The sequence below is a fragment of the Erithacus rubecula genome, assembly GCF_903797595.1.
Source record: "Erithacus rubecula genome assembly, contig: scaffold_101_arrow_ctg1, whole genome shotgun sequence".
Classification (NCBI taxonomy): Eukaryota; Metazoa; Chordata; class Aves; order Passeriformes; family Muscicapidae; genus Erithacus; species Erithacus rubecula.
Window position 1 is genome coordinate 323,085 of NW_027636395.1, and position 16,631 is coordinate 339,715.

The following is a 16,631-nucleotide window of genomic DNA, read 5'->3' on the forward strand; positions in this document are numbered from 1 at the left end:
AAACACTCAGGCAAGCCCTGCAGGCCCAATAGGAATATTTTAAATGTGTGATCATTTTCATACTCCATGAGTCATCAAGTGCAATAATAGCTTTTTGTGAGTTGTCAAAACCCACACTATTAACTCAACCCTGTATTCAACCCTGTATTGTTGACTTTAGATTGAACCACCTTGTTGTGGCAAATTTATTGCCTTGTTTTCTTACTTTAACCTGTGGATCTGCTTTTCTAAAAGGTTTGTGTCATTCTTGACTCAGTGAAAAGAGGATGGAGTCAGGGATTCCTTCTTATCTTACTGAGGGAGCAGGAAACCTTTTCACACTCATAGAGAGCAGAGGAGAAAAAGAAATCCTCATCTTATAAACATTATCCACTGTTCCTTTGTTGGAAGAACTTTTATGTGCATTTTTATGTGTGGCAAAGCCTATGACAATGAATATTTCAGTATTTCTAAGCCTTAAAAGAAGAATTACAGCACTCCATTATTCTCAAAGTAGCCCCTCTAGTTCTTAAGTTCCTGTTCTGGTCAATAATGCACATTCTTTTTTTATGTCCTCACAGAAATGAAAAATAATTTGCAGGTAAGAGATTGGTACTATAAAACAAATAAAAGCTGGACTGTAGACTATAGAATGAAGCTCAAAACAAATCATGAGTTGTTATGACCAAAAAAAGCCTCCTCAAAGTATGGAATGAAAAAACACTAGTGATTATAAACGTATGAAAGGGATATATATTAAATACAAACATATAAGGGTATTTAAATACAAGAAATTTACAGCTGCAGTTGGTTTAGAAAAGTTCCAAATAGCCAAGTCACAGAACATTTTGAAGTACCTTATTTCAAGGCTTATTATATAAGGTACTGAGTATTGCTTTCCAAATAAATTGATTGTGGAGGGTGGCTTGCCATAAGAATTAGCCTGGTCTTGTTTGCCCTTTGGTGGTCACAGGAATCATCAATTTGAGTAAAATCATCTCCAGGGCTGCACAAATTCCTCATAATGAAACTGTCTTGAGCTCTGCAGTAGTTAACAAGCCAGGCACAGGGGAGAATTGCAAGTGAGCACTGCATGAACCTTCCAAAACTTGGAGGTTTGAAAGATGACTCACATTTTGGAGTTTCATTTAGTCTTGGAGCTCAAACCAAGCTGTGAAACATGAAACCCATATGAGCTACAGGAAAAAAAAAAAAAAAAACCAAAAAAAACCAACAAAACAAAAAAAAAAAAAAAGAAGGAAGAAAAAAAAACAAATAAAAGAAAAGAACCCTCAAAGATGTAAAATCTCCACATGGCACAGCTCTCCCACCAGCTGTTCCAGTCCCCAGCTGCCACCACCTCCATTTGCTCATTCCATCAATGATCCCAGCCCTTGCAAGGGGATGAGCTGAAAAATTCAGTGGCAGCACCATAGAGAGAGAGAGAAAAAAATTTTGTTTTCTTCTGGTCGTGGTAAACAGGGACTCAGACAGGTGCAAGTGAGATTTTGAAATGAAGTAGAGTGAGAAATTTAAATATTCACAAGTGTGATAGAGTGCTTTCCAAGAAGAGCTGGCAGAATTAACTCTTAATTCAATTTTTCTTTGTATCAATGACTGTCTTCCTGTATTAATGCTGAAGGTAATTTGGCCAGCTATTGGTTTGGTGCAGATAGAAATTTTATTTACAGAAAATATAATGCAAAACTCTTAGCTTTTAAAACATGTTAATATCCATTGCTGATCCAGCAAAATCTGATAGATCTCATCCATAAACATGATTTCCCTCCATTGGCAAATCTGTATATTTGATAGTAACATTGCATGCCTTCACTGAATATCAGTTTCAGTGTGTAGTTTGCAATATTATATTTATTGTTATTCTAATAATATCAATTTCATTTATGCTCCCGTTGCTGAAACCTAATTTTGTAATTACACTCTTCCTGTTTTGTACAAAATTCAATTTTACCCATCTGTGATGTGAGCTTTCATTGTAAATGTAGCACAAAAAATGACAGTGTTGTAATTCATTACATCAAAGTTAGAGAAAAACAAATAATGCTGGGAAATTTGCAACTTTCAAATTAAATTTGAATCCTCATGTCCACTCTCAACAAAAAAAGGTTTATTTTTCTTCAGTAATTCTGAAAAATTTCTTTGTTCTTCTGGATAGGAACTTTCGTACAGGAAGCTGGATATTAATTTTATTGTTATTAATGAAACCTCTTAATCTTCTTTTTCTTTCCTCCTGGTCCTTCCACAATATTTTTCACAAGGCCTTTTTCCCTTCCATCAGGTGTGAATTTGAGTGAGTGTTGGGTTTCACCCATTTTTAGACACAGGAAATTTTCTTCGTGATAAAAAAGATCAGATGGAAAATTCTCAAGAACTAAATTTCTTTCCCAAAGTGCACGATGGAATCAGTCCAGCTTCATCTCTGCTGAAGGTGTGTTGGGCTTTCCACTGAGTTTTCTGCAGGTGAAATGGGGCACAGGTCCTTTTAAAGCTGTGCTTAATCTCAGACAAAAAGATAAATCTGCTGGACATGAAATGGGATTCAATAATCAAGTGCAACATCTTTGCCCCTTTTATATAAGTTACATTTCTCTAGAATTGATTTTACATTCTTTTAAATGTCGAAACACTGTTTTTTAGGTTGTTTGTTATTAGTATTTAGTGATGGAGAATGCTAATTTCAGAGACTTTGCACACTTTTGAAAAGGTGGGGTGGGTGGAAAGCCTAATTTTAGCCACCAATGATTCCAGTGACTACAGCTGCAAAGCACAAGGAGAAGCAGGCACAAGGGATTTGCCAAGACAAGTTACTGGGCAGGAAGTTTGGTAAATCAATGGGAAAGAAAGAGTAATTTCTGTGAACAGCAAAAACCATACCTGCCCAATGAGCCCAAGAAAGAAAAAATAAGAAATTTAAAAAATATAACACAGAGGAGTGTTTCTTTTTGGGAAAGCTGAGAGGCCACCATCCTCCTCTGTGGCTGGAGAAGGGAAAAGCAGATTCCAGTCTCTGATGTAACTGGAATTTTTTGTGCACTTTGGAGCATCTTCAGGAGGCAGTGTGAGTCTCCCAGCCAAGAATTCCCCAAGAGCTGGGGAATGGATAACATGATTCCAGATCAGACAGGAAAGGAATTTCCTTCTTTTGCAAGCAGACACTAGTTTTGTTCACTTAAACTTTACAGCTCCTGAAAGGGACATAAACCTGCACCTTGAGCTGCCCCATTTCCTTGCAGTTCATTGTTATTCACAATTTTGGATGCAAATGGGAATGCTGAAGGGACCTCACATTCCTCCCTCGCTGCTGAATTTTGCTGAGATTAGGTTTTCTGTAAAAAGACATCTAGAGAGACAAATTTCCCTGCCCTGTCAACTCCTGTTGCAGCTGAATTAGGAGAACAGCACCCATTGTTATGATGCTTTGGTCCCTGAAAACCCCAAAGGGATTGGAAACCCCATGGAAATTTACAAAGTGAGACTTGGACAATTTGAAAAACCTTAGGAAGTTTCTGAAGCCACATGAGAATTTTGCACTGGCAGTGAGGACATGGGGTGAAGAGGAAATTGAGTATTTATCAAACTTAAAGTTTGATATGTTATTATGGATAACTAATGGCTTAGTTTAGTGATTTTGTTACATTTTTGAATCAAAAGAACCAAACGTTGGCCCTGGTAGTGCCACTGCAATTTTGCCTTGTGCAACTTTATTTGGAATTTCTTAAAACAGGTATTAGTGGCACAATAAGGTTTCCTGGCTCACATTCAGTCACCAGAGTTTAATGAATTAAGAGAAATTAGAGGAGTTGCATCTATTTATGTATTGCTGACAGGTAACTTTTTTGCCTTTTGGTATAACATTTATGAATATTTGTTTTACATAGATAGCAGTGAAAGCTACAAAATAAATCTATGCCTCTTCAAAAGCCTTCAAAAAGCATTTAAGGTGAGAATATTTTCTCCTGAATAAATTAAAATATTTATTTATATTTCATTCTTAAAACAAAAACACAAGATGATTTGGATTTTGGTGACTACATGATGCAGCTTAAACACTTGAAATATGAGTGCCACAGTTATCTACTGGCTCCATTGACCATGTTTATTTTTATTTCAGGAAAGGGGATATCATTACTGAGCTTTTCAGCTAAGAAATACAACCCTCCTCTTGATAATCCCCTAAAAAACTTTTATTTTTTCTTTCTTCTGTATAAAATCAAATTATTGGATAATTAGAGTTCTTGCAGAACACCAAGTAAAGAGCCTATAAACAGCATTAAAAGGATATGCTTCTGAAAAAATAGCTTTTTAGCATTTAGTTTCTATTTTAATGGATGTATTTATTATGTATGCAGAGTATTTTCTTGGGGAGTTTATTTTTAAATACACCACTTATGTGAATAAAAAAAGCTATTCTTAGCTAAATTTCACTACCATATTAGTTGTGAATTCCCAAGAATACAAAAATCCTTTAGATTGGGTCAGGTATTTCAACAATGGGTAGATTAATATTGTATCTTTGTCAGTGCTAATGAGAATAATTTAACAGCAGTATTAAAAGTACACTCCTGGTGAGTGTCTTTAATATCATACATGGACCTGAGGTGCTGAATTTGTCCAGTTCCTTTTTAAACCCTTGGGTGCTACATCTTCTGGAAGGCTCCAGATCACAACCCACTGTGCCAAGGATTAAAAAAAAAAAACAGCAAAAAACAGACTTAAGCTGATTTCTAGTGAATTTCAGTGAGTGCTCCCAAATTTCAGCAATGCCAAGGTGACAAGCAGCACTTGCCCATGTTTATGTAAAGTTTTATCCCTCCTCATTCTCCAGCTTGAACTGTGCTGTTTGCAGCTGTAATGGCCATTTCTAAGTTCAGTGCAGTGCAGACACATTTTAGGGATTTTGTCTCTTCACTGAGGTTCATCTGAGGTTCATCCCCTCTGACCACTCATTTTTCCCTGTCCTGCTCATCATCAGAGTGGCTTGTGGTGCAGAGAGCTCCAAATTGGACAATTTCCCCCTTCACAATTTCCTCCAGGTCACTGATGAGTAAAACTGACTCCAGCAATGACCCTGGGGGAATGCCACTGCTAGCATTTTGTCCTGAAAAGACATTTTCTCTTCTGTAATTAGACTTCTGGCTATAGCAGGGCCATTTTCCCACTCCCTGGCAAGATCCTTTCATGTGGAACCTCATCAAGTGCATTCTGATAATCCAATTCTGCTGTTTCCACTGTATCTGCTTTATCTCTGTGCATATCATCTCTATTAAAGGACTGCAACAAGTGAGGCAGAACTGCCATTTACAGGGGGAATATTGTATATTTTCCACACCTTTTCTCAGATTCCTCGTGATCTTAATTATAGAACTATCTATCAGTACACCTCTGTAGTTCCTGAATCTTTTTTTTTGGCCCAATTCTTGAAATCACTAGGCTGTGAAATCACTTCACCACTAGAAAAAGTGGTGCAAAAATAAAGACTGAGAGAAGCCTAAATTCCTTTCTGCTTCCTGTTCTTTGTTTGGTTTCTTTTTTTTTTTTTTTTTTGATCTCAGACTACCCAAGAGTTGCCCAACTTTATTTTCAGTCTAAGCATGGAGCTTATACAGCACATAAAGGCCCAAAGTTAATTTTATGACCTTATTTAAAAAAGTATGAAAGAGGGTTTGATGATGGAAGTGAACGACAGTAACATTCAATTTATTTTTATTTGATTAATCCTGATGGCCACTGCTTACACACATGGACCATGCTGGCCATGCAGAATAATGCACTGCTTTTGGAGGAGATGCTGCATCAGCCTAAAAAAGTGTTTAATCTCTTTGGACATATCAGCAAATAGGTGGCAATTCTTCCCATTACTGTCTGCAAAGCTGTCTTCTGCTGCATGGAACATAACTAATCACCTCATTTTCATGTCACTTCCTGCAGACCTGAAGCTCAGCACAGCATCCTTTGAAAAGTTTTGCTTGTCTGGAAGTGTCTGTGTGCTCGTTAGCTGCTGCTGATGCAAATTGGGGAAGATGTTGCCTTTGATGTGCATTATTTTATGTGAGGGCATAAAATGAGATTAATCATACCCTGCACCTCAGTGCTGCAGTGCCACACTGTTACTAACATCCTTGGGAGCCACACTTCAGAAATCAGAGTAATAATAATTAAAATGTTAATAGGTCAAGGAAATCCGTTTTGTTTTGTTTTAGATCTGTGGAGCAAACTTATGGAGATAAATGTCTTCTGTTAATCACATTTTAGAGGTGAATAGCTTTATAGAATTTCCACATCCAGGAATGTGAAAATGTGCTGTTTCATGGTGTAGTCAGGAGTCACGTTGAGGTTACAAAGACTGTGACTTCTTTTTTATCTAGCAGTAGACCAAAAAAATAAAAATCTGACATAATCACCGACACTGTGTTCTCCGGGTCTACTGAAGTGCAAAAGAAAATAAAAAAGGGTCTTTTAAAATTCTGCTTTGTTATTTCATTTGCCCTATGATTGACTAGAAAAGGCAACACATGATCTGCTTGCTGCCTTGTCCCAGTGGAAATGGTGATTAAATTCCTTCAGTGGGAATGAAAACATTGATTTGGTCGTGCCCGTAGGATGAGTCCTCAGAACAACAATTAACACAAGTCATTACAACAGAGCTGCTCAATATCTCTCAGATCAGAACACTGAATTATGGGGGAAAAAAAAAAAAAAATACAACACTTGAGCTACCAGGACTGAGCAAACAGTTTGATCAGCTGCAGAATGATTGAAATACCCAGCAGTTAAAATGTCAAAGCTGGGCTGTGCTGGGGTCACAAGGATTCTCCAAACACCAGCCCATAAAAAGAGAAACTAATACTCAACCCCAAAGTAGCACCAAAACACTGAAGCTAGAGATTTTTAATTACTGGTAATGGTCTGGTTAGCTAAATCAGATTTATAGCTCACATGACTGTGGTGTTATATCATCTCCTTTGGGCAATGGTGATTTTAAAGTCATTTCAGAGATCTGCAGAATTTTAAAATTTCAAAAGTTAGTGTTCTACACACAGGTCTTGCACAACCTGGAATTAATTCCAAGTTAAAATCTGTCTCTGTGTGACTTTGCTTGTATTTAAAGGTGATGTTTTGTGCTGCTGGACCACTGCAGCCCAGCCATGAAACAATTAATGGGATAATGGGCTGGGGTGGATGACTGTCCTTCACATAATGTGTGTGCTTTGTGCAATCACAAGTCAAACTGAAGGTACAAAGCCAAACCAGAGCTTCAAATAACTTCAGAGTTAAACTCTTCTTCAGTTTTTCATGGTTTGAGCTCACACATATGGTCTGAACACACTTGCAAAGGCAGCAGCTTATGGCAAAATGAAAAGTCTCCTTGGCCCTTTACCTTCCCCTGGGAATGAATATGTAATTCCTAAAACTAGAACTTCAACTTTTTAAAAATATCTTGTTTATCCATACAGCTACCAGGAAAAAATTAATTTGGTATAGGAAGAAAAATATATATTTTTTTTTTTTTAGCAATCATTCTAAAAGGTTGGGACTGGTTGGAACTGAAATACTTTCATATCTAAATTTATTTGAAAAAATTGGAACTGCAAGCACATTATAAAACTACATAAAATGTGTGTGTGTGTGTATATATATGTGTTCTGATTATGACTGGCTCCCAGGAGAGAAAAAGTGCTAATTAAAAAGTTATGTATTATTATTTAATGTAAAACTATATAGACAAAGCCAAGAACTTCAGGGACAAATCTTCTCCCATTTTAAATAAGGGAAATGAAGATGTTGTTCCAAAATCAAAATAACAATGTCAGATTATTCCTGCTTGGGAAAGAATCCTCTGAGCTGGTTTGGTGCCAGGATTTTCCTTTCTGTCAGCATTGACTTGAAAAGAACTGGAGCTGCAACCAGATTTGGAACCAGAGCATCTCAGAAAGGATGAGATTGGTGTCACTCCAGGCACCCTCCTTGAGCAGGGACATCTCAACCAGCCCAGACCTGTGTCCACTCAGGATTTTAGTGTCTCCAAGGATGGATCTCCACAGCCTCCTGTACAGCCTGGTGCAGTGTTTGAACATTCCCACACTAAAAAACCCCAAGCACTACCAGGAAAAACCCAAAGTTAAAAGAACAAAACCAAAAACCAAAAAAAAACCCCCCCAAAAACAAAACACCCCCCCCACCCCCCCCCAAAAAAAACACAAAAAATCCCAAAACCCAAAAAAACCCCAACAAAACTCAAAAAAACCCAAACAAAAACAAAAAAAAACCCAAAACAAACAAACAAAACCAACCAAAAAAACCAACCAAAAAAACCCAACCAAACAAACAAAATTAAAAAAAAAAAATAAAAGAAAAAACTACCCAAAACCAACAAAAAAATAACAAAACAAACAAAAAAACCCGAAAAGACCAAAAAACTAAACCAAACAAACAAAAAAAAGCAAACAAACATATGAAAAAACCAAAAGAAACAAACAAAAACAAACAAAAAAACCCACAAAAATAAAAACCAAAAGACCTCCCCCCCCAAAAAAAAACCATTAACGAACCACAAGACTAAAAAAATCACCAAAAAATCCCCAAAATAAACAAAGAAACCCCCAAACAAACTAAAATCCCACACAGTTAAAATGCAAGCCTAGCCCCTTTTCCTTGTGCTCAAATGGTATTTCCCATTTTAAGACTTGTTTCCTCTGCCACTTGCCCTGTTCATGGGGCGACCCCTCGGTGCTCACTCCCTCCCACAGATATTTTTACACATGGATGGGATCCCCCTGAGCCTTCCCTTCTTCAGGCTGAGCACTTCCAGCTCTTCCAGTGTCTCCTTGCAGCTCAGGTGCTCCATCCCTGCCAGTTCCAAAGTCACATCAACATTTTTGTGGTCATCAAAATCTAAAATTTTGGAGGTTTTTTTCCATTATGTTCCTTTCCTCCTCAACATTCCTGCTTCCAAACCTCTTTCTGTATGTTAAGTGCCTAGTTACCTCTGGCTTAGCAGAAAAAAAATAGATCAACATGTATTTTTAAAGCAATGTTTTTTCTGTGTTTTTAAAATCCTTTGCATTCATTTCACTTAATTTTGTCCTCCTAAACCTAGGCACTAAGTTGAAATAATGCTCTAGGTTTGTTCTTGGTCAGTAGATACAGAAAAACAGATTAGACCTACCTTTAATGCTTTCTTAATAGATGATTAAATGATTAAAATTGTGGTTTAGTGTTGCCTGTTTCTTCCCACAGATGGCAAACAGAGCCTGAGCAGTTTGGGGTAGATATGGGATATTCAGATTGCTGAAGCTGGGTGACATAAATTGTTTGTTTGGTTAGGCACTTCTCTAAACAATTCAGAATAATGTCCTTTTTATGGCTAAATAGACATTGATAAGCAAAAATAAGGGGATATAAAGAAAAATAAGGGGACATCCAGAAAATCTGGATGTAGATATTTATAGTTGAAATACAGAGTCACAAGTAAAACATCTCATTTTACTGCACACTTATAAAAGAATTCTTTTACTACATATATGTAAAACCAGATTTTTTTGAATATTCATTCTGATTTTTTTTCCCCACCCTAATAAAAGTGCACGACCTTTAAATTAATTCTATCTTTTTAACAGGGCTTCAAGGCCTGATCCTTAAAGCTGCTTTACATGAATATGAGGTTATATCCACACCAAATGGCTTCTAGGAGCAAGATCTAAATGAGGATATCTGAGTTTCCAGTTACTAAGATGTTGGATGGGTTATAGAAGAAGATGGAAACAGCTTGGAGACCACAAGAAGGGCTTTTTCTGTGTAGCCAGATTTAAATTACTGTTGTTAGCATGCAGTTTGTGTCCAGTGCAGTGAATATAGCTCATATTTAGCATATCACTTCAGCACTATTTTGTAGGCAATTCCCATCCTTTTACTTCTTTCTCAAGAACATGCACCCCATCATAATGCAGAATCCATATGAGTGCCAAAATGTAGTTTTTAAGCTATTCCAGTGAATCCCTCTTATAACAATTTCAATGAACACATCTTGTAACAAGCAGCTCTGTCACTTCTAGGAGCAGTTGCTGTTCTTCTGGAGGGGGGAATAAAAAACAATGCCAAAACCACAAAAGGCAGAAAGAACATCTCCAGGCAGCAAAATAAGAATTGCTTCTTGAAAAGCACTCACTCCTCTCCTGGCAAATGAACATGCTCCTTGTCAAGCCAGCTGGCAGGAATGCTAATTACCCTGGTGCTGGGATCCCACTGATTTCTATTGTAGACCTGCTAGAAAAATGCAGATTGTCTTTCAGCATGACTCTATCTTGTCATTGCAGTTTCACTTGCAAGAGAACTTTTGGGTCTGGTCATTTTTTTTATTTTTGTTAGGGTTTTTTTTGTTGGGGTTTTGGGTTTTTTTTTTCATGTGGTTGGTTTGGTTTGGTTGGTTGTTTTTTTGGTTTGGTTTGTTTTGTTTTGTTTTTGGCTTTTTGTGTTTTGTTTTGTTTTGGTCTGGTTTGGGGTTTTTTTGTTTGGTTTTTGGGGTTTTTTTTGTTTGTTTTGTTTTTATGAAGTAGCTTTTTGGAACAGGCAGATTTAAGGTGAAATTGTTAATCACACACATGCTTGTGTCATGAGCTGCCTTCAAATTGGCAAAAGTTTTCTACTTTAGGTTAAGATTTTAAACTTTTTGAGTAGAAATATTGTACTGTGAGCACCAAAAAAAAAAAAAAAAAAAAAAGTCCTTTGAAGTGAATTTATGGATAATAGAAGATACACTGCAATATAATGCAATTGGCCCACAGGTAGTGTTTTGTTTGTGCTGCACACTCCATAAACAAAACAGGAAAAAAAAGAAAGAAAGAAAGATACATATGCATGTAAATATAAAGCTAAGAAACTGTGAAAGAAGTTGCCTGTAGTTGTCAGAGCAGTGTCCAATTAGCAAATTCCTTTTAAAAAAATCTGGAAAGTTGTTCAGTTTTCTCATATTGTTCAAAGAAATATTTCTGTCACTACCTGAGAAGAAGAGAATTGCATGGATTGTGCAGGGGCCAACAGCAGCAAATAAAGATTATTTTTAAATACAGCTTGGTTCCTAATTTTGTTTTTAAATGCCTAAGTTATGCTTGAATTGTTAATTGGCTGTAAGCCTTCGCCACCAACATTTGCAACAGCTAGAAATAAATTAATTAGGTAGGTAATTAATAGATCCACCACAGCACAAATCTCCTCCACCCACATCTGCCCGAGTCCAGGTCCAACAAAAAATGTTGGGATTGGTAAAAAGAACACAAAACCATTATTTTTTCATGTCAGTGCACCCTAAGTTAAAAACAGTAATAATCAATTACTGTTACCTGGAAATTAGGGGTTATGGCTTCTTTATCTGTCATCTCTTAGGTGTGTAACCATGAGTTATTTTACTTGAAAGATACTGTGAGCTTACCTTCTAAAATATAAGAGTAGCCTAATTCTTGTGAGGAAGATTTTTTTTTTTAAGTTGCTCCATAATTTATTTTGTTCAGATTAATTTTAGTGGTATTTAAGTGGCTGTGAGTTATGTCGATGGTTAATGTCAACACTCAGACGTGGTAGAAATGTTATTTTTCACAGTGTCAGTTTGAAAGGTAAAAATCATTTTTCACACAAAGATTAATGTATTTCTGTATGAGAGCTCAACAGAGTTTGAGAGACTAAAGGCCTTACTGCAATATAATTTTTTTTTCCCCAAAAAACAGGTTGCCAGCTGGATACAGCACTGTTCACCACCAATCTCTGAGCCATCCAGCCAGTTCTTAACCCAGCACAGAGTGCTCCTGCCTGTGAGACCAGGGGGTTTCTGGATGGTCGTGGGACAGACTCAGGAGTTTATTATTTGCTGTTCTTCAGGGTTGTATTTTATTATAGGGCGTGGGTATAAGAGAGAGCTTAGAGAGAGGTTAGAGATTAGAGGTAATAAGAGTGAAAAGGAGGAGTGGGGAGGGAAGAGAGAGAGAAGCAGAAGAGAGAGAGGGTTTTTCCATTTGCAGTACAATAAGTATTATTCCATAATGAATATTCTAAATTCCAATAACCAATCTAATACTATATACTAATTTCCTAATATTTGCATGCAACCTATAGGAACAACTAAATTACAATGTTTTATGGCTTTACCCTTATCCTGAGATCTTTCCTGCCAGGCTTGAGACAGGATATCTGCTGCTTCTTTGGCATGTGTGGCATTTGGTTTTATCTAAACAAAGGAAGAGGTCTCAAACCTTAGCATAACTGTTTTCAGCATCCATGTCAAATACTGCTAACATCTCTATTTCATCTATTGTTTCAGAACTGCTTGCTAGGCATTCATAAGTCTTTGCTATTTCTTCACCAACACCTGCCCAAGGCACGGGCTGCCAGCTTTTCCAGGGAATGCTGTGTGAGACAGTGTCCAAGGCCTTGCAGAAGTCCAGGTGCACAACATCCACAGCCTTTCCTGCATCCACCTGGTTATATAGAGACCAGGTTGGTCAAACATGACCCTTCCCTCCTAAACCTGCTGGCTGGCTGTGATAGCCTGGCCATCCTGTAAGTGCTGTGTGATGGCACTCAGTATAAACTGTTCCATATGCTAACCTGCTACTGAGGTCAGGCTAGCAGGCCTAAAATTACTAGGATCCTCCTTCCCACCCCTTTTGGGAATGGGTGTCACATTGGCCACTTCCCAGTCATCAGGAAGCTTGCCAGTGATCCAGGACTGCTGGTACATGATGGAGAGCAGATTCCCAAGCTCATCTGCCACTCCCTCATCAGCCTGGGGTTGATCCCATCTGTTCCCCTAGATTTATGAACATCCAAGGCACTCAGCAGTTCTCTGACTGCCTCTTCCTGGATAACAGGGGGACCATTCTGCTCCCTGACACCATCTACCATCCCGGCTGTCCTGAGCACAAGCTGTCTTCCCACTGAGGCAAAGAAGGTGTTGAACACCTTTGCCTTCTCCTCATCTGCACTTGCTAAGTTCCCTCTCTTATCCAATAATGAACAAAAGCTGATCTTACCCTTCCTTTTACCATTAATATATTAGTAAAGACATTTTTTATTATCCTTTACAAAATTTGCTAAATTAAGTACGAACTGAGCTTTGTCCTCCATATTTTTTTGTTGCTGCCATGTATTTAGTGTTTCTTTGATAGAAACTTTTCCAGATAGTTTGATGCTATGGTTTTCTCAGACAGGGATAAACAAATCATTCTGAAATTCTTTTCCACCTGGCTCCTTTAAAATCACTTCAAACACGCCTAAGGATGATGTCAGTACTTTTAATATGATGGAGTTCAACACAAACACAATCACCTCATGGACAGATACTAAAACAAATTAAAAATATTTTTTTAAATATCTGATTGCAGCTTTTTAGAGATTAAGTTTTAGATATACCCTTGTTTTTGACCATAGGAATAATAATGCTTGATCTGGTGACAATACATTGGCTCTATTTTAGACAGTGATCAGAAGTTAATTATTGATGAATGAGTGTAAGAAAAGAGAAAAGCACCAAGAAATTGTTGCCCTAGTGTATTTTCCCAGCTTCAAGGAGTCTTCAATGGATCTTCCTAAATCAGAAGTTTAGCTTTACTCCTTTTAGATAGGTCCCTTCTTCAACTTTTTTTTCTGTTGCAGTTGCCCATTGTTAATCCATGAATAAATGGGTTTTGATGTGAAATTTGCAATCCTATCCATCCTACTTGAGAAGCAGAATGGAGAAATTACCAGACTAAAACTAAGCAAGCCAGTCCTGAATAACCACCCTCCATTTCAATCACAGCATTATATGGAAAAAGATATAATCTGCTTTCACTGGTGTCTCCATATGCTCCCGTGCTATGCTGGAAGTAAAAACCATTTTCACATTTCCTCAAGGTAGAAAATCCCTCTGAATATCCATCTGGGGGATGTGAATCCCAGCCTGGGGACTCCAGTGTGGAAAATTGCTCATAGGCAGGGAATGGAAATCTCTGCGTGAAAGAAGAAGGAGAAACAGGCAGATTGCATTTGTGTATTCTGTGCAAACACCAGCATTAATTAATGCTGTGTTAATACCAGTGGTCATCTGTAACCCCATTGTCCAGGGGTAAAGTTTGCATTTGGGGAGTGAATTCTACATTTAGCTTCACATTTCACATCTCTGAAGCCATGAGAGGGTCAGAAACCTCAAGAAGGGATGGAAACTGTGTCTCCAGCCAGATCTCTGCAAAAGCATTTTGCATAGAACTGCAGAGAATATTTTGGGGTTATCATGAAGAGAAAAAACCAGCTCTGCAAAAAGATATGGGTGGGCACTTGGGTAACAAACTCTCAAATACCCATCCACTGAGCTCCTAAAAATCAGATTTGCTGTTACCCTGGAGCTGCCCCTGGCAGAACAAACTGTGCAAGGACATTTGTGTGGCAGGAGGGATGAGGAGAAGGAGCAGGAGGCTGGGCTGGATGGTGGGGAGTCAGTGCAGTCCCCTGTAATCCCCCTGCCAGGGTTTGTGTTTTCAGCACCATTGCCAGGCCCTGCTAAGCACAGCCAGGGCTATCTCATTCCAGAAAATGAGGTGCTGGGAGGAAGAAAGGATTGCAGATGTCTAAAGCAGATTTGTTTTCTCCCTGCCTTCAATTTTGCATCTGTTTGTTTTGATGACGTTAGCTAGAGGCAGACCAACAGAGGAAATAAGAGTATATATTGGTGCTGCAAAATCAGGAATGTTTCATCATCAATTACAAGAAACCTCTTCATTCTAGTTGCAGAGGCATAATGCTCACATTTGCAATCAATTTTTAAACCATTTGGACATTCTGCTTAATTTGTGGACTGACATATATGCAAAAAGTTAAAATTAAATACGCTCAACTAACATATTTACCCAGTGCTTTCTGCTTATTATCTCTTCCTGTAGTAACTTTATCTTAAAATAGTTCGTCTATTTGCTATAAAGAACAGGAATCAGCTATTTATTTCCCTATTTTAATGTTTTCCTGAGGAGATATTAATGTATACCAGCAAGTTAACTGCCACTTACTTTGTTTTGCTCAAATATCATTGTTCAATATTATTGTTTGCTGTTGCCTGAAATTAGGGTGGAAGCACAGAACCCATTTTCTTTCTGGGGAGCTGTTTGATGCCCATACCCTTGGTCTACAAGGAAAAGCTGAACTAAAAACCAATTGGTTTGTGATGCAAAATGGTGCATAATGTTTCTAGACCTAATTGCAGTTGTAAAAGAAGCCTGCAAGGCAGGTTTGCCACTCTGCTGTCTTCACATGAATTGAAAAATTCACTTTCCTGTGTTACTGACTTTTCCCATCCTTCTCTGGCTCTTGGCTTTGTTATCCCCATGGATAGTGAGATTTTATGGGCATAGGCTTGTGTTTGGTGAGAAGAAGAGAAATATTAAATGAGTTTTATTTTGTGCATACCCATAATTGTCACTGTAGGATTAAAACCAATATTACTTTCCTTAGTGTCTTGCTTTTTAATGACACTGAAATAACAGCTCCAGATGATAAAATCTGCCTTGAGAATCTGAATCATGTCAGGCAGCTTAATTGCTGTGTAATTTTTCTTTACTTCTTTGCATTAATTGTATTGTCATACCCCAATGTGCCTGCCTTAACTAATAAAAATATCCTTTTTTTTATAACTAGCATTGACCAGTCTGAATTGCACACAGTGTAGTGATATTATTATTTCCCAATAATAACTGGGTGTCATAATTTCATTGTCATTCATGTCATTGGTGTCATGATTTTTGTTGAAAGAACCATGGATTTAACAGAAGCAAAGGTATAAGAATAAAATATAATACATCTTGCACTTGTTCTGCAAAAATACGCATCTCAATTTAAAAAAAAAAACAGACTGTAAAGCTCTTGTTGCCTGTTTTTATTGTTAGTAGTCAGTGGTATATCACAGCTCTTAAACACCTAGAATATAAAGAAATAATTGATAACTTGAAAAAAGTAGGTTTCATGTCTGAAACTTAATATGTGTGCAGGAACTGATCTGTAACCAGTCTTTTGGTGATAAACCACATTTAATGGAACCAGAGATGGGTCATTCAGCTGAGAGTTTACAGGAAAAACAAATTTGTAGTGAATTTAGAGAATAATAGCCCCATTACAGCTTTTAGAAGAAGAAAGGATGAATCTAGTGGAGTTTTTGGAAGAAATTAATGAGCATATGGATAAGGGAAGTCCATTTGCTGTGGTATTTGATTATCCAAAAATATGTTCGATATTTGATTTTAACTGATAAAAGAAAGTGAAGTGAAAGGTTTTCTTGTAGAAAATGATGTCTGATTAAAACAAATACCTAAAGGGTGAGTAAAAGGGCAGATTTAACAGTGGGAGGACCTCAGTGACAGTATCCTAATGAAACTTCTGGTGAAATCTTGGGTGTTCAGTAAAATTTAAAAAAAAAAATTAAAAAAAAATAAAAAAGGAGAATTTTCTGATCATTTAAGAAACATAATATTGTTTAGAAACTGTTATCCAGTCTTGTGCTTTCCACACATCTCATGTTGTTATGTCTGAGCTGAGCACCAAAGTAGAAGATATCTCTAATGTGGCAATTTTAACTTTCAGGAGTGGTAATTTTTTTTGTTTAGCTCAGATTGAAAAACTTG

The 16,631-nt window shown here is 37.3% G+C and overlaps 1 protein-coding gene and 1 long non-coding RNA gene across 3 annotated transcripts in view; one reads left to right on the top strand and one right to left on the bottom strand.

Moving 5' to 3' along the window:
* Window positions 1-16,631, top strand: part of EDIL3 (EGF like repeats and discoidin domains 3) — a 227,292-nt gene that overhangs the window by 140,040 nt on the left and 70,621 nt on the right. The gene's annotated exons all lie outside the window — the stretch shown is intronic.
* LOC306815143 overlaps window positions 1,215-16,631 on the bottom strand; it is a 107,970-nt gene continuing 92,553 nt past the window's right edge. The window contains exon 3 of the long non-coding RNA XR_013777328.1: window positions 1,215-1,270. This is a non-coding gene — a long non-coding RNA (uncharacterized lncRNA). The remainder of the gene's footprint in view (window positions 1,271-16,631) is intronic.